The 26553-nt window shown below is 40.5% G+C and overlaps 1 long non-coding RNA gene across 2 annotated transcripts; it reads right to left on the bottom strand.

Annotated features, from left to right (window-relative positions):
• Positions 1-17500: 17500 nt before the first annotated feature.
• On the bottom strand, positions 17501-21141 carry LOC110016029. 2 transcript variants are annotated; one of them, XR_002291291.1, is made up of 2 exons: positions 20943-21141; positions 17501-19030 (listed from the first exon to the last, which is right to left on the bottom strand). It is a non-coding gene; the product is annotated as an uncharacterized LOC110016029 (long non-coding RNA). The 2 variants fall into 2 exon arrangements; XR_002291290.1 differs by having other exon boundaries at positions 20762-21141.
• Between the last annotated feature and the right edge of the window lie 5412 nt (positions 21142-26553).

A 26553-nucleotide genomic window follows, 5' to 3' on the forward strand; every position in this document is an offset into this window, starting at 1 on the left:
ATAAAGGTGGTTAAAGGTGAAGAGGATTTCATGTAATCCATGGACACAAGTGAAGATCACGAATCATTGAAGAAAAAAGGTTTAGCGCACTGTCTTTTATCAATGTTAAAGTGCCTAGGATAGCACAAGGGCTTCCCACGTGTTCTTCATGTGCACTACCCTTTGTATTCACCCAATGGATTTAAAAAATAAAGAAAAAAAAAATTCTAAAAAAAATAAAGCAGCAGTTTTTTAGATCTGAGATTCAATGGCGGTTACCCCATTTCAACTTGTGGCGACACCGCCGGAGTTGACCTCATATCCCCTGCGCATATTCTCAACGACTAATCATGGATGACCTCCACCGTATGTAACAGCGTTTTGCAAGCTGAATAGTAAATACTAATTCCATAATCAAGAACGGACCTAATCATTGTAATATATTTGTGTTCCAAAAAGCCTGTGCACTAGCTCCCTATCCAGTGCCGTCCAAGCATCTCATCATATTTATGACTTTCTTACATTTCCCTATATCATACTATCAATGTTCTCTCTCCATTACAACTTTGTATCAAATATAGCTCCAAGATACCTAAAGCTATGCACTTGCTCCAATACTTCTCCATATCAATTTAAGTTTAAGTTTTACGTTTCCCAGTAAAAAACAGTTTTCCAACTCTGTCTTGCACCTTTCTCTCCACGTAATGAATATTCTGTCCCCTCTTCCACAAGGCTCCATCATCTGCAAACAATTCTGCTTCACAAATTCACATCTGATGGAATTATGGACAATGTTAATCATAATTGAAAACAATACAGGGCTAATCACACTTCCTTGCAGGATTCCATTATCCACTAAGTATCTATTAGAAGCAGACTTTCCTGTTCTGACTTGAGCAGACCTATCAAATACAAACCCCTTAATCCAATTATAAATGCTTCCAGTAAGTCCTAACCTACCAAGTTTAATCAATAAAGCCTCTTTCCAAACCATGTCATACACCTTTTCTACGTCAAAATATACTGCAACCAAATATTCCTTATTTACTTGGGCTTTTCTAATGACCGCTTCTAGGAAGACTACAGGATCCATTGTCCCTCGACCTTTCATAAAACCATTTTGACATTTGGGCAAAATCAGAATGAATTTACTTTACAGGTAATATGTCAGTCTCTCAGTTATCATTCTCTCCGTTATTTTGCCGAAATGTAATACCAGGGCTATTGGTCTGTAATTTTCTGGGCGGCTTTGATCTTTTCCACAGCCCTTTTCCAATAACCCGGTAATTCGCGTTTTCTCCAGACTCCGTTATACATATACATATATACATATCCAATAACTTCAACTTCCTTTGCCTACCTACACACTTTAGCATAACATATCTTACGCCATCTAGTCATGTACCATTGCCGATGTCTTTGAATCTTATCTTTGGTTGCTAGTGTAGGAATTTTTCCAGATTCAAGAGTATTTTTAATTCAGTCAGATATTTATCCTAAAATACAGATAAAATAAAGTTTTGAGTGTTTCTATTTTAACAGAATTTTTTTATTTGCAATTATGTATTGGTTTTTAAAGCCCAAAATACTGTTTGTTAGTAGAGATTGACATTCTTTAATTACTCAGTCAAACTTTTTATCATAACATTTCAATAGTTAATTTTAAAATAAATGTATATGGTCTAAAGAAACCTATTTGAGACCAAAGAGAACTTTTCCTTTTTTAAATATAATTTTATTTCATGTCATTAGCCACTGGTCTTGATTTGGAAAAATAAGTTTGATCTAAATCCTAAGAATTTTACTTGCTTAATTCTTAAATTTATAAATCATTCACAGACCACTAGGCTACCACCACTGTGCCTTACTGTTGCTTTCATGATCTATTTCTGAAATTCTGGCATTTTGAGTCCAGATGTAGCGACCACATTGAGAGTTTCTCTACAGTAATCTTTGAATAATATAAACTTCTGCTCATTTATGACTTTTTATCTATTTTCCTATTCTAATAGTTGTTTATGCGGCACAATTCAGCCAAAACCTACCTGATTTATGGTTCCTATAACAAATAACGATTGTGAAGTTTCCGCAGTTTACAGACTTTTGTAAATGAGATTTAAAATAAATAATTATTTTAATCAATTGCTGATTATTTCACTTTAGTTGACCTTAAGTAATCTTCTTCCAGGCTTCTAAATTTTACTTTTTTTTTGTTTCATAATGGGGGGCAGCCAAAAATATTTAAAAATTAAATTAAATTAAATTAAATTAAATTAAATTAAATTAAATTAAATTAAATTAAATTAAATTAAATTAAATTAAATTAAATTAAATTAAATTAAATTAAATTAAATTAAATTAAATTAAATTAAATTAAATTAAATTAAATTAAATTAAATTAAATTAAATTAAAGCATAATAGCAGCCACGTTAGAATAAACATACTTTATTGGACACTTACCTTCCGGAAAGTTCCTCTTCTGTCTCATAAGGTCACAGAAAATTTCTCCCAAAGTTTTGTGGATAATTTTGTTTTGTCAAGTCTGTACAGATGAACTTAAGAGGTGTGATATCATGTTTATACTTTAAAAAACCTTTTTAAAATGTCGATCCTGGTAAATATGATTTTGTTTGTTTTGTTTTTGTTGGTGAGAAATTGGTATGGAAAATTTTGGATAATTTTGTTTAAATTTGAGTGAAACGGTTTCGCAGGTGAACGTTCTAATTAGAAATATGGGGGAGCTTTGTTATCATTTGTCTCAAGGAACTTTTCTTCAGTTTGACAGAAATCTTATCAGGCGCAAGACGTCACAGCTTTTGCACCGTTGTGGTGAAATAGCTTGTGAGATAAAATTGTGCTGCAGAGTTTGTGATGAGCTGATCTTAGCAAACTTTTTCACCTAAATAAAAAGATCTGTCTAAAATCTCTTCGAACTCTTCCATGGATCAATTTTTGTCCTAAAGTTTTCTGAATCAGGAACTCGGACCGGAACTGAGTCAGGTGAGGTCTGCAGTTCTTTCCATTTTCTTCTGCTTTGTTCCTGATCTCCTGGGTGAGTCCTTGTGTTCCTGGAGTGGGTCAGCCACTCCTGTGAAGGGTCTCCTCTGTTCCAGTTTTTCTCCATTTTTCCATAACCAGCTCAGACGAGGAAAACAAAGACGTAAATGAATCTATTTGTCTGCAAATTGATGCATTAGAATGGAGCGGAGCAGGGAGCTTGTGGCCCGCCCAGAGTATTTTCTACGTCACAAATAGGATCTTTTTTGAACTGCAATTTTCCATCTGCTCTTAATTTATAACGAATTGAATAAAGAAATTCTCTTAAATGCAATTTGGCCTTGATTTTTTCTACATGTCCTCTATTTTCAGAAAAAAATGCCACAAAAACACAATTTTTTTTGTCAGAGTGGGTCTTTGAAAAGACACAGCATGTTCCTTTCTGATACTTTTTAGAGTGTTTTCCTTGTTAGACCCCTTTTCATGAGAATAATTTATAAAGTCTGACATTTGTGTGCTGCAGTAAATCTGTGCTTTGCTGTCTTTGTAAACTATAGGAACAGCATCTTTACGTTTTCTCAGTTAGATCCTCTAAATTCAGTAAAAATGTCCAAACAAAATTCTTTGTAGGACTAAAGCGTGTGTAGATTTAAAGCTCTAAAAGACACAAGACGCTGTGCTTCAATCTCAGCATCGTTTAAATCTTTGCACAACTCTATCAGATGTGGAAAAAACATCCAATTCCTAGAATTTCACACGGCATCTCGTGTCACAAATATCTGCTATTAAGTTCGGTCAAAAGTTAACAACATTTAACATTAACACAACTTTTTCTTTCCCATACCAGCAAAAAACTAATTATGCAGAGAGTTTAAAACTCATTGTCTTAATTGCTCATCACATCTGATTATACTAACAAAACTAATAAGCTGTGCAGGTGCCAAGTCAGCAGCAGAGACAGCAGGAGAAGGTTCCGCATTGACAGAAGGTGAAAATTTACGCTTTTCTATACCACAAAATCTGGGATGGAGAAGTGCTAAACAGGGCCTGCATTTTTCTCTGAAGAAAACAGGCTCGTGTTAATTGAGTTCTGCATTTTTTGTTCTTCTCTGTGTCAAAATTGATGAGATAGGAAAAGAAATATGATGATCCTTAACAAAATTTGTGAAAAAAATAACCAATTTTAATCATAATAAACCTATACGACCAAAATGTAGTTTTTTACATTAGAAGCACCTGTTTCTATATGTTTTTCCAAATTAACACATTTTGTGAAAACCTTTAAAAAAAATTAAATATTAAGACAAGCAGACTTCAAAGTTCACTAAAAAAACTGTAACTGAAGCAACTCTATGAATAACTATAGTACTAAACGGTTAAAAATGATAGTTAAGTATGTATAATATTAAGGAGATGTCATAAAATCCACAATGGTTGCCAAAAAGAAGAAAAATTGAAATAAAAATTGACAAAAGGTTAACATGAAAAAAGCTTTAAGCATATGAAGGTGGAATAAGTGAAGGATTTGCAGAATGATGAGGTATTTTCTGGGTCGATCGGCAGGAGGGATGGCACAACTTTCGGCTTGAAACAATAGAACGGAATTTTGGGAAAAGTGAATCGTTGCATCCCTGTTTGAATATGTTTACGTTAAAAAGTCAAAGGTGTTTTTGTCAAATGAAATTTTATTATTTATTGTTTTTTGCACCACTGTAAAAGCAGGCCCCATAGAGGTAAAAAATTCAAAAAATTGGTAAACATCTTTCCCAAGACATGTTTTCATACATTAGGAAAGCTTTTGTTGCTGAAAAACGTTTTTGATTATTTTTCTTGCTAGACAGAAAATAAGACAATTTATTCTTTCTTTCTTAAAGTCACACACTGATCATTTTCTAATTGTTTTAAATACCTCTGAGTTCATTTAATTTAAACCGGTTTACATGTTCTCCCACTAGCTTACAGCCCCTCACAACCCCAACTTAACAACACCAGGCCAACAAAAATGGTGAGCAATGCTGGAGCCATCTGGTCGTTCAGTTTGGATCCAGACTCCAGCTCAGATGAGGAAAACAAAGACGTTCATGGATCTGTTGTCTGCAAGTGGATGCATCAGAATGGAGCAGAGCAGGGAGCTAGTGGTTTGCCGTGGTTACACACGAAAGCTTTTTCAAACAGCATTTTTTCGTCTTCGCCTAATTCACAAAGATTTGAAGAACAAAATTTTCAGAAATGCAACTTTATTCTTATTTTGTTTGTAAATGTCCTCCATAATGTGGAAAATGCCACAAGAACATGTTAAAAACAGCAAAAACACAATTTTCATTGGGGTGGGTCTTTAAGATTCAGTTTTCAGTGTAAACCAACTAAAGGTTTTTCTACTGTTTAGCAATTTTACAAAGAAAAAAAAAGGTTTTTCTGAATTTTTAGTTTTCTGTTGTTTTTTTAAATCCAATATATGAACCATGACACGAAAATTAGGTTAGAACAAGGGCAATGGGCAATGCCGAGGCTGCCCCCAAAAATGTGATGACCCCCCCAAGACCAACAATTAACTAACGAACTAAAAATGACCACACACAAAAAATTACCTTAAAAAAAAAAAAAAAAGACAAAAAACTGCAAGAATGGATAGACAGACAGACGTAAAAAGACAAAAAAAGAAGTGCAGCCTCGCTAGGGTATAGCAGTGTGCCTGTCCAAAGCCCGGCATCCAACAAAAAAACGCATAAGACACATCGAAGAGATCGAAGGAGAAGATAGATGACTGATATAAAGACAGCATAGCTTTCTATGCATTTTAGGGGCTGGAGGGATAAGACACATCAAACTCTTAGCCCCCCCCCCCCCCCCAACACACACACCTGATAGAACTGAATTGTGGGGAAAGCCATGGCGACCCTACAGTAAATAAAGTAATCAAAAAATTAACCTTTTTCTTAAAGTAATTTATCGGATTCATTTGGGTAGAAGGATGCGCGCGCAGCTCCTGAGAATTGAATGAAAATGTTGCATCTTTTATCATGTTTAACAAAGGTGCAGTTTGTTCATTTGACCTAACAAAGTGGAAACCGGAAGCCACTGCGCCACAGATTTACTTGACGACCTTAGATATTTGCATGTATGAGTGTACGTTGTTTTTGAGGCATTACTGTGTTCCCAGAGCTTGCGGATGCATTTGCATGTCCCATCTGCAGGCTGCTGCTCAGGCCTGATTGCATCTGAGAGCAGCAGGAAAAACCCCTGCAGCCTCACGGCGGCTGGTTATTGGTATTTTCCGAGTTTTCCAAACTAATAAGTGGCACTATCAAGTATTTGGAAGCGCCGCGAGACTACAGACGGGCTGCTGCGCTTAATTGATATTGAGCGCGGCGCCGGTCGGCGCGGGCGAGGCCGCTGCTGGGTAATTTGCAGTTTAATCAGCGTTTGTAATGAGAGCCGCTGATTAGCGCGGGCTGGAAATAAAGGGAGAGTTACAAGGAGCGTCTGTCAGAGTCCAGTGATAATTCACAACTAATTGTGATGATTAGAGCAAACTGGATGACTTCGGAGTTCCCCCCGCACTGTAATGTGCGCGCCCTGCACACGCGCGCCCCGCAAGTTTGAGCCTTTGCTCTTTTCCAACAACTCTCCTCTGCGCGTAAATGTTCCAGACGCGCGTGTGCGCAGAGGTAACAAGACAGAATCGAGCAGATTTGATTTTCAAACGGCCCTGGATGAATTGGTCGGGGGGAGGTGAGTGGAGCAGGCAGCCAGCGAGGCCCGGGGTGTGCGCCCGCTCCTCGGGACGCGCCGCGCGCGGCTGGAATAGCAAATGTGAAATTAGTGGGAAATGTGCGCGCAAACGTCGCTGGCTAATTAGCGAGAAGAAGAGGAGGCAGAAGCGAGGAGGATCAGCTGGACCTCTTGTGATGCGGAGATGTCTGCAGAGGCAGCTGACGCATGCGCATCTCATGTTCGACTCCTTCCCTCCAAAGAAGGCTTATATTAATCTCAAATGTCATCCAGCTATACTTTCAGCTTCCTAGAGGTCAGACATATGCATGTATTTGTTCTCAATGGTAACTTTCAAAGGCGTTAGAAAACATTTATGGGGCCAGGGCAGTGCGTCTCCCCCTCACCTGATGACCAGCTGAATCAGAACTAAATAGTCCACGGCCTTTTTGAGGACATTTTTGTGCACACTAAAAACTTCTTACAGTTAAAATAACTTCACTTTTTCCTGGGGTAGTTTAAAAAAAAAAACTCAGGAAGAAAAACATATATTGGGTTCAAATGAAACCACTACTACTCAAAAAATTAGTATATTTTTAGTTCAACCCAAACTTATTTTTTACAGATATGTTTTTGATTATTTTACACAATAAGTTCCATTCCACAGTCAACCTTTTGTCAGTTTAGGTTTTGAGAAAAAGTCCATTTTGAGCAGTCATTTTTTACTTCAAACTAAAAATTTATTTTAGACCTTTTCATGAATTAGAAGAAACAGTAATTTATTTTGATGATTGTCATTTATTTGATTCCCATTAATAATTTCTCATTTGGGGGGGGGGGGTCCTTCAGTTACTCGACAGACCAATGAGTCAATCTGGCAACCACAGGTGTGTCCTTCTGCTTACGTGGCAGTCTTTCCACAAAACATCTGCAAAAGTGAAAAGAAAAATCATTGATTTGTTCTTTCAGTTAATAGATTAAAGTCAGATTGGGTTTAAACATTTATTTTTGACACATTTATGCAAATTAAGCTCAAAATATCTAATAATAATAACAACAGTTATATATTTTTTATCCATAAAACTTATATTTAATTCACAAACTTAACACTTGAGCAGAGAAGTAAAGTATTACTGATATATATATTGTAGTCATTTCAGCATAAGTACAATCAAGAAGAAATCTTTTATTTTACTTCAGAAAAAAGCATGAAAACAAACTTAGAAAATATTTAAAATAACCAAAAATGTATTTAAATATGCCAAATAATAATGTTTGATCAGATTCAAATAACGTCAATAACATTCTAACTTTTTTGCTGCTAGAAAGATTAAACTAAATAGGAATTTAGGACTTGAACTGATCATTTAAATTTTTGTTAAGGCGCATTGAGGTATTTTCAAACTAAATTAGGTCAGAAATGATAGATTTTTGGATCTTTAACTATTGCTTATTATTGTGATTTAAAGATATATAGACATTTAATAATAAAATGAAGCATTAATATTGTGTAAGTTCTAATTATCTAAATATTTAGAATAAACAGTTTTGTTTGAGTCAACTTTATTATAATTATCTTGATTTTAGAAAAGCCACCGATTGAAAAATAATTTAAGTGCAAATTCCAATGGAAACAATAAAGTTTGGCTGCAAAGTAAAATATCTGAGCCGTTATAAATGAAGCGTCTTTTCCTGCAGGAGCATCACACCTTTATCTCTTGTGCTATCCTATGGGGTCCAGATGACCCGATCCTCACATTGACGTGTTCTCCCTACCATGACAAAGGTGGATAAAGGTGGAAAGATTTCATGTAATCCATGGACACCAGTGAAGATCACAAATCATTGAAGAAAAAAGGCTCAGAGCACTGTCTAGTGGGTCTAGATGACCCAACTCCCAATGTTAAAGTGCCTAGGATAGCACAAGGGTTAAGTATGTAGGAAATTAAACCAACATGTTGGGGCTCAACAATGAACTCCGGCTTCTTCTGAAATGACAAAGAAACCTTTGTCTTGGCTGACGTAAAGTGAACCTCAGTCTGCTGCAGGTGGCCCCCTTCTCCCGCTGCACCTCTTTCTCTTTCGGGTTTCTCACGAACCCCCCTGATAGAATGCTAAACGGGAGCACAGCAGCAGCACACATGACCCGTTTGGTATCAGATGTGCAGCTAAAATGACTTTCTCCCATCTGATCTCCCGCTCGGCAGCTCCGGAAGATGAGGCCGGAGGGACCGCCAGCACCCCGCCATCGATTTTCCAGCAAGAGGTTATCTATATGTAGTATTTTAATGTCACGGAGTCACGGCAAATTGATAGTGATAAATATTTGCCGGAAGATTAGGTGAGGGGAGAGTGTTTCATCTCAGACCTGTAACCCCAGCAGAGCGGTTCCTCTCCTCGTCGGATTAGCCCCATCTATCCAGTGTCAATGGCTGTCTTGTTGAAAAAAATCAGTGAGTAAACATGGCTGACAGAGTGTCAGTGTGTGTGTGTGTGTGTGTGTGTGCGTGTGTGTGTGTGTGTGTTTGGTGGACAGGCAGCTGATCACTCATACAAATAGACTCCAAACTCCGCTCAGCCCCTCCTGAAATGTGTTCTCCCTCTTTTCACCTCCTGTTCTGTCCTTTTTCTACCCCCCCCCCCCCCTGCCGCCTCCTTGTTGTCTCCCAGGAGCTCTGCAACTCCACCCCAATACCCCTCCCCACCACCTGTCCCGCTGTTCCCCACTTTGTCCCCATCAATCACTGCAGCATTGTGTCCTGGATGTTATATAGAGTGACTTAATGTCCCCCCCCCCCCCCCCCTTCATCTCTATTCTCTAAGAAAATCCTTCTCCACGAGGGTCCACCTCTGCAGCCTGCTTAGTGTTTCTGCAGGGGGTCTAACAAAAAAAAACAAAGAAGTGTTTAATGCTACATGACCTTGTACTGAATGCAACATAAAAAAACACATTTTCATGACGTTTACACACAAATAAACCTCACAGAAATTAATTCAAATGTACACAAAATAAACTGACCACATCACATAGTAGGATGGATCAGAAGAGTTTGAAACTTGTGGAAACAGAATATGATTTTTTTTTGAGTGTGTGTGGAAAAACTTGATTTAAAACACTTGGTCGACTTCCCTCACTACTCAGGTCACTTTAGGGCCATTTTTTCAGGGTGTCCACATCTACAATTTCAAAATCCATCACCCTAGAATTTTCTCAAAAGTCTCTGCTAAATTACAATGAATAGAATATAATAGAATTGAATGGAGTAGAAGAGAATCTTTATTAATTAAAATTCAAAATAGGCCATGCAGCTATGTGCACACTACTTCACCAGAGAAAACAATAAAAATAAACAATTCAAAGATTAAAAATCTATTAATTAAAAACACAGTAAAAGAATATTTCATGGTTTTATTGCAAAAACTAATGTGCTTCAATGCTCACTATGGTCAATATAGACCATAATGCATTGTGTTTGAAGAGTTTTTTATGGGGGAAAAATGTAAACCATTCAAGTTTGCATCATCAGAACACAATGAAATCATAAACAGTCTTTGTAAAATGTTCATATTTATTAGGTGTCTGACATGAACAAACGGAACAAACAGAAAGTAGTGAGCATGGATCCAAATTATGAAGAAACCCAGGACGCTATAGATAGTTCTGTATTATAAAGTCTTCCAGGCGTTAGGGAGTAGAGAGCCTTGAGAGGCTGGCGGCGTGTCCAGGGTGTGCCTCTCCCTCGCCCAATGGCAGCTGGGATAGGCTCCAGCAACCCCCTAACCCCGAATGGGATATAGCCAGTTAAAAAAATGGATGGATGGATGGGAGTAGAGAGGAATTCAGACGAAGCTTTTGTAAAGCTTGTAAAATAAAGTTTTATTTGATGTGATAAAGCAACCCAATGGAGTATTATAATTTACATTTATTTTATACCTTGACGATAAAATGCTCAAACTTTGATTATATGGATTATTTATGGGTCCTTTGAGTTTTATGTTGAATTTAAACTAAGCAGAAAGTAATGTAATGTCATGTGACCTGTTGAAAGAAACTGCTATACGGACCAGTCAGATGTTTAGTTTTCCAAAAAAAGTTTTATTTTATGTTACTTCCCTTTAGAAATATGCATTTTGTCTATAAAGATCCACTCTGATCATCTTTTCATCTGTTTCAAAGCGTTCACTGCGGTCTATTAGATAGGATCATGTCATTTCTAGCCTAAGTAAAAAGATAAGTAATTTTCTAGGACATAGTTTCTGCAGAGCAGCAAGAGTTAGATGGAAATTCGCCTCTGAGACGTGGGCGGGACTGTTGCCACGAGTGAGCTCGCCCCACTTTTTGTCAAAGCTTTCCGTGTGCATGCTTTCCTGCTAGCTTACAGCCCCTCACACACCCAGTGTAACATTATTGATCCGGCTCGAACAAGGAAAACAAAGACGGATCTAGTCGTCTACTCCATAAGAATGGAGCGGAGCGTGTTTTCTACGTCTACATTTCTATGTCTTTTTCAAACTGTATTTTTCATCTGCTCCCTGCATAACAGTTAAATAAATAAACAATCAATAATTAAGCTTAATTTTCTTTATATATGTCCTCCATCATAAGAAAAATGTCACAAGAACATGTTAAAAACGCCAAAAACACAATTTTCATTGCAGTGGATCTTTAAAGTCTTCACTGCTGTTGAAATCCACACAGTTTATTTTTTTTAAACTTGTACCAAAGCAATGAAGTAAGTTTCATCTTGTTAGGCATCTTCTTTAACCTTTGCCAGCAAAATTCCAGAACCAATTTCTTTAAACAATTTCACAGAAATGATCACAAATTAAGCAGATTTTCAAAGGAGAAAATAAAACAAGGAAAGGAAATTATTCCATTTCCAATCCTGCTGTTTGACTAATTTTCTTTGATGAATGCAATTCAAAATATTCTAAGTAGAAAATGAACTTGAAAAGTACTTTAATTTCACTCACAGACTTAATTAAGCCCAAATTTCCAGTAGCAAAAACAAAGAAAAAAAGGGCTAAACGCTCCTGGAACAACCTTTAGGGCTTGTTCAAATAAAGACATCACGTCTCCAACATCATTCCCGTATTTTATGAAAGGTCCCTGACAAATAGTGTTCCCCGCCACGCTTGGGCAGCCACCTTCATTCTGCACTTTGGCTTGTTTACATAGCACCGGGACCATTTCCACAGATTAAACAAATCACCGCCCGAAGGGGACATCTATAATCTGCTAACGGGTCACCAGCAAGACGGTTATAAATGTCCGTGTCTGGAAATGGGGATTGGATCAATGACCTTCCCTAAATGCAGCACTGACTGCACTTTATAATGGGATGAGGGGGAGGGGGTAACGTTTCATTAAAGAGAATATTTTGAGATTATAAAGGGAGATAAAAGTCATTAAACAGCCTCAAAAAACTGACACCTGCACCACTAATAATTGAATAAGACATTTTCCCCACAAACAGTGAAAGGTCAGTAAAACACGCAGCAGATCTCAGACCACTTTACTTCATCATTGCACATTACAGCCTCATGAATTGTTCAAATTTGAGAACAAGCACTCAATTCTCTTTATTATGTTTATTATGTACGTTAAATTAAACTTCATGAACAGAGAAAGTTGCAGCGACGTTCCGCGGCTCCTCAAATAAAATGTAATTTGTGGCGGAATTTGTTGTATCTGTCACAAATATTCACAATTAGCCGCGGTAATTATTTGATAGTTTCTGCAATTACGGCTTAAACGGTTAAATTTTGAACTGTATGGAAGCCTAATTGGCCTAAATGTGATATTTTGCATATTTGCATAATGAGGAAATTGGTAGAAAATTGTGTTCATTCATTTGTGAAAAATCCTATGAATTTTATGAATTTGAGAAGCCTGCTCCTGCAGTCTGTGACTTTGCTGGCTGCTCCCTGAGGAGGAGGCGCAAAGTGGAGCACAGGCAGGAGGCCAGATGGAGGTGGTTTTAGAAGGAGAGGGCTTTTTAACACAACTTCAGGACTGCCCCATCAAACCAGCAGAGTTGGGAAACTTTGGCTCCATCCATCCATCCATCCATCCAACGTTTTCTCTTTTTCCCATAATGCTAACAAAACAATCATAGTAGATCAAATGGGATAGCTAATCTATAGGTCGGTTTATTGTGATAAAACAACAATGATGCAAAACTTTGTTGAAACAAAATTAATTACAAAAATCATATTTTTAATCTTTTTCGACCAAACGAAATCACTAAATGTTTTTATTAATTACAAACCCATTAAGCCCCTTTCACGGTGTGAGTATGTTATTTTACTTAATCCTATTCTATGTGCCGTTTGGGCTGCAGAAATTTGAGTTCCACTTTAAAACATTAGTTAAAGGGGGAAATAAATCTGCTCCTCTCGTTTCTCCCCTCATTTAAAAACCAACAGTTTCAGGTGTTTCAGCCTCCATAGCCCGGTTTCCTTTGATTGGTTCTCTTTAAAAACAGCAACACACTTTAGTCGTCCTTTACTTGGGTCCCTGTTTACAGGTTGAATCCACTGCCAGCTCAGCAGTTTTATGAACCCCGCAAGCCCATTTACAGCAGCAAGCACAACGCAACAAATAATGAGGGAATACTGCAAAAGTGTCCGAAGATACCATAAAAAGAGGAGTATATCAGTGTTCCCTCGTGTATCGCTGGATAAACATGCCAAACGTAACCTGCAATAAGTGAAATCTACAAAGCAGGATTCTAGATGTTTTAAGATTGTAAAACTCCTCACTCAACACTTTGTACCCTTTTCTCAGACAAACATGAAAAGTTTCAAACCTTTTTCCTCTTGTTTGAACCCTCAAAGTTCAAACCTTCATCGAAAATAAGTCCATGATTATAGAATTCAATTCAGTTTTATTCATAAAGCCCAATATTACAACAACATAGTTGTCTCAATGGGCCTCATACCGGTAATTGTATAAGAACATTAGACAAAATTGGTGCTTTCTAAACTAAACTAAATAAACTAGTCTAAACTGGGCATCTCTGCCCTAAGGCCCTCCTTCTTGGTAAGGAAAAACTCATAAAAAAAACAGATTCCGGGAGAAAACAAAAGAAGAATCCACAGGATGGACAGGCGATGTACCAGAACTGTTAAAGAAGAATTAGCTTATCTAACTCTCCGACTGCATGTTTGAGTAGTCCAGCAGTTGGGCTTCTGTAAAATGGAATTAGGGGACGGCTTGGGGGGGGGGGGCAGAACCAAAGGCAAAGTCCACGGCCAGGGACAGGAGCACAGACGAGCCAGAGGCAATGAGAACAAAGATCTGATCGCCACCAAAGATTTATGTCAATCTGGAAATCTGGAGGTATTGTGTACAGTAGACACGGCACAGAGGAAATTGATTGGCAAGGTGAATGGCCAATCAGGACACAGAACACAATGTATTAGGGGGAAAAAAGTACTCTCGCAAAACAGTGAGACTGTGAAAGGTGAACCACAAACTGCAATTCAATTCAAACTTTATTTATCCCTGAGGGCCGATTTATATAAGGGGCAGACAGTAGCGTTGAAAAAATGAATGTTACGTAGATGCGTTAAAAAACAATACCATACTATACTAAGCATTCTTGAAAAACAGAAAAAACTGCAGTTTTGTGTTAAAGAAATTGTTAAATATTACTATAAAGTTTAAGTTTATTTTAAGTCTAGTTTGAAAACGTTTTTTTTCCCCCCATCTGACTTAGTAACAACAAATAAACAATCAAACAAACCACTTTTATCCATTAACATTGTATGGAATCTTAATTGAAGATGAACACAGAAACATTACAGACCAGAAGTTTGGACACAGCTTCTCATTCAAATGAATGGGTGGATGTGTCCAAACGTTTGGTCTGTACTGTACACTGAAGTCACTACATGTTTAGCAAACAAGTTGATGCGGCTGAATTCCCCCAAAAGAATGACAAATAAAATCAACGATTAAACTGCATCCACTGCAGTGTGGTAAAATAAGACTGAATATTAAGTTTTTCTTTGTTCGCGGCAAAAAAAAGCCCCATTTTTTGAACACCACAATAAAATTTGGGAAGTTGGGGTATTCCTCCCTCTTGATTGTGTGATAATGCCAATTAATGATAATTGTGTGTACAGTAGTTGTGGAGTCCTCAAGGCTCAGTTCTAGGACCTTTCCTCTTTTGATCTCATTGAATTTAATCTTAGATAAACTTGGTCACATTACCTGTCTTGCTTTTTCAACCATCATTAACTTTACATATTTAAGATTCTGGTAAAGATTTTTGGCTCATCAAAAAGATTTATTTTCAATGAAACAATGAAACATTATTTTAACTGGAGCTAAGACCTCTGGGTTTGTTTGGTTGGTTTTAAATGTTTAATGCAGAGTTAAAGCAAATTTACGTGATATTAAACATCATAAACAGTTCAGTCTGTTTGTTTATAATGAAATAGATTTTTTCACAAAGAGCATTTGGGAGCATAATTTTCATCTTGATTAGAACCGGACTGTTTATGTTTTATTTTGCGGATCATCCTCATTGATTAGAATTTGACAGATCCAATTATGATTGTCGGCCCACAATCATGTGACGGGTTGCCACCGGGGGGATCCGCCTCAAAACAAACAGCCCTGCTTGAATGCAAAAGGTTGATGGGCTGCCGTGACGGGTGGTTTGTGCGTGCGTACGTACGTGCACGCCACCCCATTCCGCCGCTCTGCCATTCCCCAGAACCTCATAAAGCTCATGGACAATAATGATCCTGCCATAGACTGTAATGATCCCACCATTTCATGGGGTATTACACTATAATGATGATAGTTCTAGACATTTGCATCCCATCCGGAGCTGAGCTGCTGAGCTGCACCTCCATCTTACCTGGTAATTTATAGAGCAAAGGCGTGAATAAGCCGCTCTGGAATAATACAATCCACACTCGGAGTGGAGCGTGAAGATTTATTACACCAGCGTAAACCCAGAAGGCAAATAGAATCAGCCGGATCTGTCTGAGTGTGTGTTTTTGTGTCCAGGAATAAAGACATCCGCGAAAACCGGCCAATGACAGCAACATAAAGGATGATGGGGTGGTGGCGGGGGAGGAGATAGGTGGAGGAGGGTGGGGATGTGGGTGTGGCTTCATCACGAAAATACCCCAAAGGTTGACAGAGGCGGGCGGCAGAGGGAGGAGGGAGGAAAGGAAAAGGAAAGAAAAAAACTCTTTTTGCCAGAAAAATATTTCTCCACTCCTCTCTTTACAAACATGCAACACAAAGAGGACACACACTCCAACACACACAATCACAGGATGGAGGGGGGGGGGTAGAAAAACAACAAGCCTGTGCGTATTTTACTCTGAGAGTTAATGGGAATAAAATACCTTGGTGGATGAGTGCAGATGTGTTTGATACAAATAGTCATTTTCCTATTTGCTGCCTCATTGAGCATGATGAATGATGGGAGTCAGGGAGGCGGCGTGATGAATGGCAGCACCTTGGCTCCATTGCATGCCCTATTGATTCTCCTTCTTTATTACTCCTACAACCCAGCTGGCTGCTCATGCCCTCCCTACACTCCCCTGTTCTCCGCTGAAGGGGGGGGACGAGGGGCCAGGTCTTCCTTCTACTGTAAGAGGCTTCGCCTCTTTGCCTCTTACAGGAACAACTGGCTTTGGTGTGTGCGGGTGTGTAAACACGCAGGGGGAACAAGCAGAGTGTGTGTGTGTCCCACGGCCTGCTGGGAGTTCATGGATAAGGGAAAAATGAGTCTTCTGATTAGCAGATTAGAGGCCAACAGTCTCTAACGGGGACTTAGCTGCGAGCTGCTTAATGAGAACAAACTGAGTAGAAAAAAATCAAAAGAGGTTTTAAAAACTCCAGAGGGTTCATGGTACACATGGTGCGTTCAGGGACAGAAGTTTGAAACCAAGGTGAGCTTCATCACTGAGTTGTACCCAAACTGTCACAAACTTGACTCGCTGCTCCGCTTTACCCAAAAAAGACAAAGCAAATTTGATTTTAGATCAAAATGAACTTTTACAAAGAACTCAGTTTTGTAGTTGTTGCTTTTTTTGTTTTGTTTTACGTAATCCGAGTTATTTAATATTGAAAACATTTTTGGTACATTTCTGATCTGATGCTTTTGTAAAACATTTAAATGAATAAAGAAATGCAAAATCAACAGGTCCAAGTTGAACCCAATTTTCATTTTATTCATCTTATTTTCTCATTTAACACTTAAACAGAGCACTTCTGTCCAGGGGTTTGAACAATTGAGTAAAAGTAGTGCAACTATCAACAATACAAAACAATTTACTAGTACATTAATTCAGTAATTAATTAATTCATCTTCTAAACCCGTTTTGTCTTATTCGGGATCACGGGGCTGCTGGAGCCTATCCCGGTCACTTGTGGGCGAAGGCAGGTGACAGGAACAGGTCGCCAGTCTGTCACAGGGCCTTAAATACAAATAGTGGATAATTAGTCATGTGAGAAAGTTTGGTGACTCCATTAGAATGTCTTTAAAAATATTTGAATATTAAAATTGTTGGAGTATGAATATGATGATGAGTTTTCATGATGAGCTCATCAATGAAACCATATATTAGTTACAGATGTTTTTGACAATTTATTGGTTTATTTTTTTCTCTTTTGATCCCCAGAGTTTGCACTTTGTAGACGGCCCCTTAACAGTTGTCTGTCAGCAGCACAGAAAGAGCCATTCATATTCAAAAGAAACAAAAAGCTGATCTTTTTTTCTATTAAAATGCCTGTAGATCGTTGTTTTCATTACGACGAACCAATAGAGACACTTGGTGTCAGTTTTAAATATTTATTAAAAGAGTCATTGATCCCAGAAGTCCAAATCTGTTAATATTTTACTACCAAACTGTTTAAATGTTTCTCCTGCACCACCTAGTGTCATATTTTTGCTGCACTTTACGACAGTAAAATGTGGTGATCCGTTCATACGGTAGTATACAAGCTTATAATAGAGTATTTATCTGGAATAATTAGCCTGAAATAAATAGCACTGATCAAAACAATAATAAAATAAATATTCGATCCCTAAACAGAATGGAACATCCCATTTCAGTCGAGTCTGAAAGTAGTTCATCGGATCTGGACACCCCTAGTTGTCGCCTTCTTCAGATTTGATGTCTTCAAACTCTAAAAAAAAAGGCAAAACGGTGGGACAGACGCAACCGAAAACAAACAAACAAGCAAAATACATTTTCACAGAACACGCCAATCCTTGATTATAACTCCTTATCATACATCAAAGTTAAAGTCAAACTAGTTACTCCATTAACTGTAAATGGGAACTGGACTGAGTGGGTGCCACGACACCCACAGAAAATAGTTTATTTCCGGCTCCAACCAAATAAAGTTGCTTTTTTTTACCCTACATGGACGTCATCAGTAAGCAGGGATTGGTTAGAGTCGGTCTGAGTTTCCATGGCAACCACTCTCGCCAGTCCGGACTGAGCCTGTTGTCCATACCACCCCCAACAGGTAAGCGGGGTCGGGAAAAACTGTCAGTCAAACATTTTGAATGTTGGAGGTAACAGGCTCCACTTACTTTTATTGAGGCTTATTATTATTTAACAATGTTGTGCATTACTTTGTTGAATATTTTAAAGGGCTTAAATCCACTTCTTTGAGCTTTTAAGTTTATTGGATTGTTAATTCCTCGCCAAAACCAACCCTAAAGTAGTATTTTGATCAATTCATGTATTTCTGAGAATTCCTCTAAAAACTGGCTCTCTGAGCATCAGCCCCCCCTAATCCACGTAAACAAGTGGGTCCTCACATTGTGACATCACAAAGTGAGGAACAGCCCCTTCCAGGAACATATTTTCATGCTTCTTTACAACTGTCAGAAGTAAAGGTTTGGGTTTCATTCTTTTGGTCAAATGTCGTTTTCTAGATACGTTTCCAGCCCTGAATTGATCTAAAACTGAGCTTCTGGTCTAAATATTGAACGTGCTAATCCTATCCTTTGTGTTTCTATGTTTTATTCCTACTCTGAGGAGAGTAAAGTGAGATAAAAGCTGTCACAGAGGAAGCTGTTTTACTGATGGCCTTTAGAAGATCAGAATCACCGGAACGGTGAGCCCCCCCTCCCCATCGGCCTCTTCAAAACAAAGCTTTGCTCATCCATCCGTCGCCGCAGGACGAGTCGACATCTGAGCGGCCCGGCCTCGTTCTGGACGGCGCCTCCATGGGGGGCTGCGGCGAGAGTGGGGTTGTCACCGTCCTGTCTGTTTGGTGAAGGCCTCTTCCTGGTTAGGGGGCAGCTGGGCGCGACGTGATTGGTCTGCAGGAGGACAGAGGGGACGTGGGGTCTGGGGACAAAGATGCATCAAGTTATGGACCATGAGTTCCTGAACCGTGTACAGATCATTGCAGAATAAAGAACGTTTGTAACCAAATCAAATCAAACTTTATTTATAAAGCACTTTTCAGACAACTGTAACGCAAAGTACTTTAAAGACTTCAGATAATTAAAAAGGAAATTATAAACCACAATGCCCTCCTAAACCCCAGCACCTAACGTGAAGAAACTGGTGCTGTGGTAAAGCGGTCCACTCCTGATTGGAAGATCACAGGTTCAGTCACCGCCTTTCCCTACCATGCTATGAAGCGTCCTGGGGCAAGACACTGATCGCCACGTTGCTCCTAGTGGTTACAGGTTGTTCAGCGGCGGAGCTGCAATCAGTGTGTGCATGGCTGAATGAGCCTGTGACTGTAAAGCTGTGTTCACACCCATCTCTAAACACGCATTGTAAATTAGATATACAGTCAATGCTCCCATGTAGACGAGGCTAAAAAAACATCAGGCGGTAGCTCCGCCCACAACACATTTTTGGACAAGCGTCAAGCAGCAAATCTGACATGCAAATCCCGTTCGGCGTGAACTCAGCCTATTGCTACTCACACCGCCCTTGGCAAGGTGCGTTCTAGCGACCACTTCCAGTCAAAGGTCTATGTGAATTCACGTAAATGTGCGTTTTAGGCTTCCATGTTAAAAACTTGTGTTCACGCCTAGCTATGCACAGTTTTTGGGCTCTGTGTAGAAAACACCAATCACAACTGATTGGTCAAACTTTGACCAATCAGGGCTTTGTATTTGGGAGATGGCGTCAACTGTTTGAAAAGAGATCACGGACGAGAAATGAATAATGTCGGTTTGTGCCCGGCCGGATTTCTATGACACCAAGTCTTTCATATATCGGAATAGAGCTGTGAAAGAAAAAAAACCTGGAGCAAGATTTGAGATTTGCAACGTTTTGCATCAAACCTCTTCCAACTGTCGGTGGTGGACATGCGCTGGTAACCAGTAGTAAAAGAAGAAGAAGAAGCCCCTCCTTGCTCATCCAGTGTGAAAGCCGTGGGATTATTGCGTGTTAAAGAAGCCACGTGACTGACTGGTGTGAACCTTACTGCGCTTAGGGCCTTCTAATAAAGCGTCACATAAGCATACTCCACTTGAATTGACTCAAAATATGATAGAAGCGGAAACTGAAATGGAAACCTGGTTGATGCTGAGTGAATCCCTGAAGGAGGGAGGACGGATTTTGATTGATTTCCTCCATTGTGAGGTGCACAAACACAAACAGGCGTTTTTCATACTCGCGGGGGTCTTCGCGGCTTCCCCCGACTAAATTACAAATGTTTCAGCGGATCGGAGTCGCGGGACATAATGAAGCAGTGCGGCACGCTGAGAGGTAATTACCCAGCAGCACTCCTGCAGCTCTGCGAGGTGAGGGAGAAGATGAATAGCCAAAGTACAAAACCACTGACCCTCTCAAAAGTTTCATTTACCTCGCCTCCTCTCTCCCCCCTCCCCTCCATCTCCCTCCTCCTGGTTTTGGGGAGCTTGGAAGAGGTAATCATGGAGGGACAGTTTTGGTAGCCTGATGAATGGTGTGTGCGTGGCTTTGGTGCTCGCACCCACACCCATTCATCTGCGCCGGCCTGGAAATGTGGAGCACGCTGAGCCTTATTGAGTCGCCAGAGCTGGTAGAGACAGGCCGAGAGGAGGAGGAGGAGGAGGAGGAAGGAGGACAGACTACCTGGCTGGGAGACGTGGAGCCGATCAATTTTCCCCCTCCAGCCTATCAGTCATGTCCTCCCCGTCTGTCCGTTTCTGCTGATGACACACTTTCTGTGCCCACCGGCCCATTTCCAGGCCGAGAGGAGAAACTCCGGCTGCGCGTTTGTTTGTGTGTCGGTCAGGGAAAGGTGAGCACACACCTGAGGGCTGTCAAGGAGCGGTTTGGTTGAAGGGAGCCGCCTCCTGTCTGTCAGAGCCTCGGGAGGGGCTCTGGGAGGGAGCGGTGGCCCCTCAGGTGAGCTGCCTCCTCGTGCCGGTGGAGTTGGAGGTGGCAGCAGCAGCAGCATCCACAGCTTTGTCAATGCATAATGCATTAGAGGCCTCCCCCCGCTGACAGCCCCCCCCTCCACTCCGCGAGCCCACCCGCTAATCAGAAACGACACATCCCAATGTCCGGACACTCACACACACGTGCACAGCTGCTCACACGCGCGCGCACACACACACAGGCTGAAATTTACCAATCAAAAGTGTATTTCCTGGAGGCCGACTCCCAAGAGAAATCCAGCTGGAAGAAATTGGAATAATTTATTAGCTTACAAGTTTTCGTTGACAGTTAGCCCGAGGCTATTTATCTCAGTAATAGAGAACGTCTCCAATGTGGCAAAATTGACCAAATCAAACAGCTTTGATCAGAAAATGAATCTGGCAAGGCTGTCTGTCTGTGCGCGTCCCGGAGGAGGGCGGGAAACAAACAAAACGGAGACACGGGAGACAGAACGGGGGGGGCTGAGAAGTGACCAGACAGGTGAAGGAGAAGCTCAGCTTGCAAGTGAAATTAAAATGAGGCAGAGGGACGGTGGTGGTGGTGGGGAGAAATCAAAGTTGGGGAAAAAGAAAAGCAGGAATGATCCTGCTTTTCTTTTTCCTCCTCCACGCAAAAGCCGTAATTCACTTTGGGTCGAGTGCAGAACGCTTTAGATTTGCATTAGTTTCACTTTTTCTTCACCAATCTGTGAACTCCTTGTAGCACAATTCCACCCTTTATTCCTCTTTTGCCACCCAGGGGTAGGGAGGGGGGGGGGGTGGATTTGCAGACTCTTCTGAGCACAAATCTGTTTCCGCTCCGGCTCCGTTTATCCCTGTCACTCCGCCTCAGTGACAAAGCTGCGAGACGAGCTGTAAAACATGCTTTTGACACGATGCAGAGGCGCCCCCCCCTCGCCAGGCTGACAGACAGTTCAAAGGGTCGTCAGGCTGACAGTAAACACACCACGGCTGTCGCAATTAGCAGCGGGGCCTTGGATTCGCGGCTCAGCCTCAAAGATGGCGCTCATTGCGTTAAGTGTGCGTCAATCACCCGGAGCAGCAGCAAACATGGTTGAAGCCCACTGTAAAAACGGGACAGTCAGAAACAAGTCAAAACCTGGAAAACCCATGAGCAGATTTGCTTTGAATAAGGAAAAAAACATCTGCAAAGAAATGGAGTAAAAAAACAAAACAAATCCCAGACATGTTTTAATAGTGGTGTAACTTAATTGATGTATAAATTGGCATTCCTGTGATCCAACCAGATCCACCTATCTGCCATTTACTAGTTTGTTTGCACATGTATTTAATTTACACTTGATTATATTGCAAGAAATCCAAGGAATCTGAGAACTTCACCTGTCAGTAGGTATTTCTCTCTGAGTCCAACTGGTTGAAGGTCGGTCAAGCGGATCCTTCAAAATGAACCAAAATTGACTGTGAAGTGTCTTATCAACAACAAATTATGATGTGAATCAAACCATTCTGAAAATAAATTCTTACACCACTAAAAACGATATTTTTCTTGCCAAACAGATAATAGGATTTTTTGTCTTGAAACGAGGTTCTTTTCATTTTCATTTTCAAGACTCTGATCATCATTTTGATCAAAGCGTTCCCAGACCCTTTTTTAAAAGCATTTTTTGTTGTCTGCTCCTGATTCACAACGATTTGAATAAATAATTACTCAGAAATGCAATCTTAAGCTTAATTTTGTTTCCATGTGTCCTCCATCGTGAGAGAGATGCCACAAAAACACCATTTGTGTTGGACTGGGTCTTTACATTTTGGCAGTGCAAGTTCCAATGAAGCAGCAAAAGTTTGAGAACAGCCACAATGATTGGATCACAGATGGATATTTCTCCATAGACGGGCATTAGCACTGACCCCCCTCCCCCCACACCTCCACCTGCTCAGCTCCACACCACCACCCCCTCTCCAATCTATCCGCCTAATGAATTTTTACCTGGCACAGACTGTTTTAAACTCCATTTGGACTTGTGCCTACAATTACCTCCTCAGAGTCTCCAAAGTAACCGCGCTCAGCCTAATTAGTATGCATTATCAATTAACAAACTTAATAGCTGGCAGATTGATTGGATCCTCGGTAGAAGGGAGCAGACCTGGGCAGAGTGAAACTCAAAATGAAAAATCATCTCCCTACGCGCCGCTCCCGCTCACAGCGTTCAGATATTTCTGCCTGCGGAACGTTTTTACTCGCAGCGAGGTGTTTTTTAGCTTCTGAGGAAGAGGATGTGAGCGTGGAAAAGGATGTGAAACGAGCGTTCAACCTCTTTTTAGTTTTATTAGTTATCGTTTTTACTGTTCAGTGTCACAATTGAGCCTGTTGACACAAACGCAAAGTCTCCTTATGATCAGATTTCTTGAGTTATCGCATTATTAAAGTGATCATGTAAACAAGATAATCGGATTATCTGAGCCTACAGAAAGAGCCCAAAGTGGAGCCGCTGCTCCTCCACATCCAGTTGGGCTTCTTCTGGACGCCTCCCTGCATGGGGAGGAGTTCCGGGCACGTCCCGCTGACCCAGGACGCTCTGGAGGGTGTAGAGCTGAATCCGAACTGCTTCTCTCTATCCTTACATTTATCCATGCAGGGGGAGAGATATGGAAAAAATTGTGTTTTCAAATTTGGACGTTAAGACTGTTTGATGACATCATCAATAGGCGCCGGCTCATCTCAAGCTCAACTCAGTGTAAACGCAAACTAATGCGATGTCTGAATTCCTTCACCACTCACTACTTTGTGGACTATGTAGCACGCTCGCCATTTAGTGGTGCTGTCTGAATCTACAAAAATGTAGAAATTTCCCAGAAGTCTCTGCGAAAAACCAGTGTGCATCAATGCTCACTATATAGGGGAATATAGACCACGAAAAAATCTATGTACATATTCTGTCATGGTGCCTCTGTCAGTTCTCCTCCCCCTCCCCTCTCTGCTTGGCCACTGATTCATCCCAGCTGCGTCCACTCAACTCATCACCCTGCCAGACCTTCTTAAGGAGCTCCAGGACCAGTATTCATCGCCAGTTCCCTGATGGTGCTAGTCTGGTCTTCTCACAGTTTTCATGCTATGTACCTCCTGCTCTCGCCTTACATATGTTTATCCTGTTTCCAGGACCTTCATGCCCACGAGTGGACGCCTGAATCCGTGACTACCCAAGCTGAACATCATCCGAAGCTACCTACCTCTCCGCGGAGCTTCGTCATACTTACAGCCACGCCACAAGCCTTTGCCGAACCTCAAGTCTCTCTCCGGACCCACGGCGACTCTCCAGCCTCGCTGCCTCCCTGCCACAGCATAAAAATATCATCGGAGCAATAAACCTTTTACTTAACCTTTACTCATCTCCTGTATTCCTTCCGGGTTCCAGCATCTGGGTCTGCCTAGCGTAGCTAGCCATGCCATGTTTCAAAAACCATCAATGTTTTCATCTTCAGACCTCAGTGGATTCATAAATAGTCGTCTCAAAATGCTCATATCAATTATATTTTCTCTTCGTTAAATAAAAAAAAAAGTAGTGAGCACGGTGTCCGAATCGCTTTTAAAATCCAGGACACTAGATGGTTTTTTAGTAGGTGGGAATTCAGACAGAGCCTAAATGTAAATATAGGTGCTTTAGCCCTTGTGCTATCTTAGATGACCCCACCCTTACATTGAGGTGTTCTCCCTACCATGACAAAGGTGGATAAAGGTGGAAAGATTTCATGTAATCCATGGACACCAGTGAAGATCACAAATCATTGAAGAAAAAAGGTTTAGCGCACTGTCTTGTAGGCTCCACATGACCCCATTCCCAACGTTAAAGTGTCTTGGATAGCACAAGGGTTAGAGCACACCCACGTGAAGGATGCTGGGAAACCCAGTCCTGAGTCGCTATGGCTCCTCCTTAAACTTTCGGACACCACTACAGCTTCAAATACTCCTACAATTGGAGCAATAGCGAGGAGCCAGAGGGGTAGGGAATTTCTGACTCAGGCTAGCCTGGGAACGTCTCGGGGTCCCCCCCCCCCAGAGGAGCTGGAGGAAGTGGCCAGGTAGAAGGAAGTCTGCTCATCTTTGGATCGATGGATGGATGAATGGATAACCAAAAACATCTGAAACCTGAGAGGAACCACATCAGATTTGTAACTGGTCTCCATGCTTCTATTCTGAGGTTTATTTCAGTGAATCTGCACATTTAGAAACTTAAGACTGTTTGTGTTTTTACACATCTTTAAACATATTTTCCTCTATTTAACTCGCATATGAAAAGCCAATTCCCTCCAAGAAATTCTCTCAAGTCGCCACGCAAAAAAAAAACTTTAAATGGAGCAAAATTAACCTTTGATGCCTGAATTCATTTGCAGCTATGAAAAAAATAGCTTTCATGAAAAAGCAGTTTGGTGCATATTTGCATCAACAGGCAGAAGAACACTAATAAGGTTTATGTTATTTTTTTCAAATCCAAGTTTAATTTGAAACGTGAAGTTTTAAGAACCAAAAAACATTGAAAAGTTTAATTTCATTTCCATAAAATTGATGGATTTTCTTTTTTTGGGGGGGGGGGCACCTAAGAAATGTTCTAATAATTGGGGATAAACTTCATAATCTTCAGTAAATAAAAAAACAGACTCTTCTGTATGGGGTGACAGTGAAGAGGAAAGACTGTCCTCTCACAGAAATACAGAAGAACCAATCAAGGTTTTTGAAACATTATTTGGTGAGAAAAATCTGACAAAAGGGGACTTTTCTGCATTAAAGTACGTCAACAGTAGTTTTATTCTATATTTGGACAGTTCAATATGTCATGAATGAGAAAACGTGAGCAAAAACCCTAATAATTCTGTCTGAATGTTACAGAACTGCGACCACCTGACCTCCTGATTTGCGTGCTAGGTGCGGTGCTTGGATTTAACGAGCTCACGTGTTGTTTGGAAAGGTTGCCCAGCCGCCTCCAATTGCACGATGGGGTTTCGTCACGTATGTCCGTTCATTAACGCGAGGCCTTGCTCCCTAATGGGCCTGCGCTCGTGAAAGAACATTTCCTGTAATTTAACATCAGGAGCTTGATGAAGAGGAGAGCCGGATGATGGATGCCGCCTGGAGAAAAAATGAAAAACACAGCTCCCGGGGAGACGGAAGCAGCGGCCATGGATGGGAGGAAACGGCAACCAATTTGTCAAGAGGATGAAGATGGTGGTGAAAGCCAGCTCTCATCCTCTGGACGTTCACGTCGCCATCAAACGGGTCTGTGTGACATTAGGGTGGCAGAATGGACGCCTGCCCTCCTGTTAAAACAAACTAATGAAGGGTTTGGGGTTTCTGAACTTACATTTAAGTATTCAGTTTGTGTTCACACTCGTCTCAGTCCTCCCCCCGCTGCAGCGTTCAGCCGTTTCCCTGCCAGCATAACATTCATAAACGAGTCACCAAAACATGTTTGACAGAGTTGCTTTAGATGCAAATTGGCCGATCCGTCCTCAGCTTTAGGAGCATCATAA

Source organism: Oryzias latipes, chromosome 12, assembly GCF_002234675.1.
Source record: "Oryzias latipes chromosome 12, ASM223467v1".
In the NCBI taxonomy this organism is placed as follows: Eukaryota; Metazoa; Chordata; class Actinopteri; order Beloniformes; family Adrianichthyidae; genus Oryzias; species Oryzias latipes.